Here is a 5,312-nt window from a genome sequence, read left to right on the forward strand (position 1 = left end):
CAGACAGTGTATTCCGTTGAATTAATTTATTTTGTAACTAAAATTACAAAAACCACTCAAAATAAATTAAATAATTCAACGGAATACACTGTCTGCAAGTCGATGGATACCACATATTCTTCTCCATTTTCTTATTGCTATATATATATGTATATATATATATATATATATATATATAAATATAGAATATGAGAGGTTTAGTTCACTGGTGATCTAAATGAATAGGTACACTGTGTAGATGCTATAACTGGTCATCCCTTAGATTCCAAGTTCACAGCTGAGACTGGAGCTAGGGATCCGTAGTAGCCTTCTGAGTTAGCAGGTATATATTTGTGTGTGTGTGTGTGTGTTTGTCCCCTCCCCTACCATCGCTTGACAGCCAATGTTGGTGTGTTTATGTCCCCTATTACTTAGTGGTTCGGCCAAAGAGACTAATAGAATAATCACCAGGCTTACAAAGAATAAGTTCAGGGGTTGATTTCTTCAACTAAAAGGTGGTGCTCCATCATGGCCACAGTCAAATGACTGAAACAAATAAAAGAATGTATGGTGCTACTATGATATATACCTTACTATTTGTGACCTACCATAAAAGCTCTCTACCAAACAACTCACTTATGATCTTCAGCAATTAATCAACCTCCGAAATCAGAGGATTCTGAGGCAGAACTTATAAGAAGAACCATGGGGTATGCATAGATGGCCTCTCCCTTATTAAATTTTGCTAATCTATCTCCAGTAAAATTTTATTGTAAGCTATTTATATTGATACAACAGCTGGAGAATCTAATAATTTTATTTTATGATAAAAACATTACAAGTAATACCATGTTATAAAATGAATAGGATATATAATCCAACTATTTTGTCAATCCGGTATTGTCATATTTTATGTTAGTTATTCCTAGTCATCATACATAACTTAGCGGTTCGGCATAAAGTGGCCAATAGAATAAATATTAGGTTTTAAAATAATAAATCCTGGGGTTAGTTTTGTTCGACTAAAACCCTTCAAGACAGTGCCTCAGCATGGCTGCAGTCAAGGAAAAGAACAAAGCCAAAAAAAAAAAAAAAAAAAAAAAAAAAAGCAAAGTGAAATGGCTGTCAGAAAATGAACCTATATATTACATATTTCGCTCACCAAGAGCTTAGCACTACTTGCACAATTTAGGGTTCTTTTTTAAAACGGGGGCCACATTTTTCATTAATGTTTTACGTAGTGTTTTTGGTACCGAAAGACTTTCAAACTTCGTATACTTATCTATTTTGTGTTATAGAACAGAAAAATACTTTTGTATTCGAATTTATTTCATGTAAAAAATTGTCTTATTTCGATAATTTCAACCATTCACTGACAAGTATTCAGTTGTTTACATTTACTCCTTTGGCTCATTAAGCGATGTAAAGCGTATTTAATCTCCATACCTTCGTTTTATTTGCTTTTTTCATTTTAAATTTGCTTTAACCCTAACCCTAACCCTAGGGTTAGGGTTAGGGTTAGGGTTAATTGTTTCAGAATCGTTTGTTTATGTAGTCGGCACTTAATGTATATCGGCTGAATGGACGTCAGTGATTGGTTGAAATTACAGAAATACGACAACTTTAACATGGAATAATTTATGGATTTCTTTTTTTTTAAAGAAGACTAAGAGAAAAAGATGTTTTATATGACACATTCTACCAGTGTTCCAAGTTTCAAAGTGTTTCGTTAATGAAAAATGTGGCCCCCGTTTTAAAAAAGATCCCAATTTAGGTTTATTTATTTGAAATACTGCTAAGTCTGTAAGCTAGCAGAACCGTTAGAGCATCGGGGGGGGGGGGCCCACTTTGCTTTTTACAAGCATGATAGTAGGAGTCCATTGATGCTCATTCTTCAATCCTGTCCTATTCATCATAGTCGTTCAGTAATCGCATGACAACTCTCATATACTGATGAACTATAGCTGAATATCTGGAGGAGTTAGCGAGGAAATTCCAGGTATGGAAACTAGACTTATAATCGAAAGTGTTACAGATTATAGAAATGTTACAGAGGGGCGCGCGAACTGATATAGGTATATACACACGATTTGTCAACAAACGGGATATATTTTCCGTGACAAAACGCAGTGAGTAGCTTATTCGAACGTGCCTCAAGCATATTCGGATTGATAATAACATTACAACTATAGGAATGATTAAAAGAAACAAAGGGAAGTAATGTAATTGTAAGATATCAGAATTATGCACCTTGGATAAGATACCGGGAAAGAATTTTACTCTCGGGCCAGCTTTGATTGACAGACTTGTCAAAAACCTTCCTGCCATGACCATTATGCAATAGTTGTAGTTATTATTTCATTTATCCAATGCCTCGCTTTTTTTTCATTTAAGATCATTTCAGTGATATTTGGCTGCTATTTCTAACAGGTTAAGGGATGACATAGAGGTTCCACTGGCTACTGTATGAGAGTTCGGTTAAAGTGATTGCTTCACAGAACTCAAAAAAACTGCTTTTAGCAACACACCAGCTCCTTCAAAAATGATTTCAAAATAAATACATTATTTTTTTCACAATCTTATGGGACTAGAAAGACAAAAGATGTGACAACAAAATTACAGAGGCAGTTTGGGCATAGCCACAACATTGTTGAAACAAAGCAAAATGTTGTGACCTTGACATATTAGAGAAAATTCACATGCTTTATCATAAGGCACTGAACTAAATAGAGGAAAGGAGGTATCTAGTGCTATCATATGCAGACTTTTTGCTGATAAACCTAGAAATTTCTGCTGAGTCACAAAGAACTCTCTCTACACCAGCTGACACCACATGACCAGTCACTGTCTAGTTTCATTCCTGACTGTTCCATATGTGTATCACATGAAAACTTAGTAAAGATTTCGAAAGATAGTTATTTACACACTCGTGCATATATCCCATTTAAGATACAGGCAGACTTGTGGCTGAGAGGTTCAGTTACTCTGGAATTTTGAGCAAATGTCTGTTATAGGTCCAAACTGGAGGCTGTTTTTCATTTTCTTAATCCATGGAGAAATACCTAAATTAGCCCTGTGTATATAGCTATATAAGTTATATATATTGACATCTTAGACATATATAATTACAGAGGTATCAATTACTGGACCAGGTCATGAAAGTTACAGAAGGAAGTCATAGCTCAACTACTTAGGAAGAGAGTAAGCTTAGATGAGATGCAATTAGGTTTTGTGGCTAGAAGCATCACTGATACTATATTCCTAGTAAGACGACTGCAGGAGAAGCATTAAAAAATAACCCTTTATACTTGGCTTTTGACAACATGGAGAAAGCCTTTGACAGGGTCCCCCACTCCCTTATTTGTTGGTCAATGTGAAAGCTAGGGATAGGCAAGTGGTTGGTGAGAGTTGTACAGGGATACATCAGTAAGATGAAATTAGAGAATGATTATAGCAAGGATCAGTTCTCAGCAACCCCTTGTTCATCATAGTTCTCCAGGCCATAACAGAAGAATTTAAGACTGTGTAGTGGAATGCAATGTTGATGCTTCAATGTAAGTTGTTGGGTGTAGCAGATGGTGCTAGGTGTGCTGGACTGGCGTCGAAGGAAAACAATGAAGAAATAATAGGAATGTAGTTTACATTATCTATTTGGTCACAGTTGCATTCACGTTTTGGATACTGAAAGCTTGATTTGAAATATGAATAAATATGCTGCTACATACTTCAAGTCGGCGAAGTTGTGTAAGCGGACAAATGTGCATAGTAAAACAGAGAGAATGTTGATGGGACAAGACAGTACAAAGACATACTTTGTGTCTGTGTGTGCGTTCGCCCATTGCCTGTCTCATTGCTCTGTCTTGTCTCACTCTGTTGACTCTCTGTTCTCTGCTGGCTCATTGCTGGTTAACTACCCATGTGTCTATGGAACTCATATTTATAATGGCCCATTCTAGCTAGAAGGATGGATATACCATTATAACAGTGGCTTGTACCTATTTAGGTCACTTGTCCATCTGAACTTTCCGTGACACGGCCAGGTCAGAGGTCGAATGGAAACATCTATCACTTTAACAAGACAAAGGAATTTTCATGTCTGGTCAGCCAATAGTGGTGGATACAGTTTCAAATCTCAGCCTGGAAAATAAAATGTAGTTTCCATAACTGTCTGCCCTTAGGAGCTCTTCTACACTGGTAACTTTGCTCTTATGGCTGAATCATTACCAGGACTAGAGAAGAAATTTCAAGGTCTGGAATCAAAGGAACTTAGGGTTAATTTAGTAAAGACCAAAGTCCTAATAAGCAGGATGGGCAGCAGACAAATTACTAATCTTTTCAGAGTAGAAATTCCATATGGTGCAGCCAGTGCAAGCTATGGACACATAATAGGTGCAGTGGTATTGCAGGAAGGTTAACAGAAAAGTAGTCTTTGTGTGTGGCAGATGAGCAGGTGCAATAAACACTAAGAATGTACAGAAAATATACTTCCTCAAATGTCTGGTGGGATCATTAGAAGTAATAGATAGCTTCCACTACTTAGGCATCCAAGTTAACAGTGGAGAAGGACACTCTGAAATGTAGTTGCTGGAATAAGAACAGGCTAGGTAAAGTTCAGAGAGCTATTACATTTGTTGATAACAAAAGGCCTCTGCCTCAGAGTGAAAGGCAGATTGTATGATACTTATGTAGAAACAGCTATGCTACATGTGGAACAAGGCTGTGGAACATGGGCTGTGACATAAGAAGATATGTGAAGGCCTGAAAGAACTGAAGCCACATGCTCCACTAGATGTACAATGTCAGTATGCTTATAATACAAAGAGTAAATATATTGAAAGAAAATTGTGTATAAGAGTCATCAGATGAAGTGTGCAAGAAAGAAGTCTGTGCTTGTATGGTCATGTGATGCATAAGGATGAGGACTGCCTAAAGAAGTGCCTATCTTTAATTGAGGAAAGAATTTGTGGAAGGAGTAGAGACAAGATGATGTGAGACAAAATAGTGAGAAATGATCTTAAAACTGCTGAGCCTCATATAGATGACAAGTCCAAGATCTCTGACAATTTGCTGTGCTTAAGAAGACATGCCAGAGCTGAATAAATTTGTGGCCATCCATACATACAGGCAAGTCCTTTACGATCATGCCCCCCACCCCTACAAACCATCATCTCACTACCCATGATCATCACCCACTGCAGGCCCCTTCACTCTCCACCATGTACTTATCAGCACACTTTCCATGATCTAATATATCTACTATTCCCCAGCCACTCCATTTTCTCTCACCATCATTTGCTACAGACATGTCTTCCCCATCTCTAAATGTCCCTCAC

Source organism: Octopus bimaculoides, chromosome 5, assembly GCF_001194135.2.
Source record: "Octopus bimaculoides isolate UCB-OBI-ISO-001 chromosome 5, ASM119413v2, whole genome shotgun sequence".
NCBI lineage: Eukaryota > Metazoa > Mollusca > Cephalopoda > Octopoda > Octopodidae > Octopus > Octopus bimaculoides.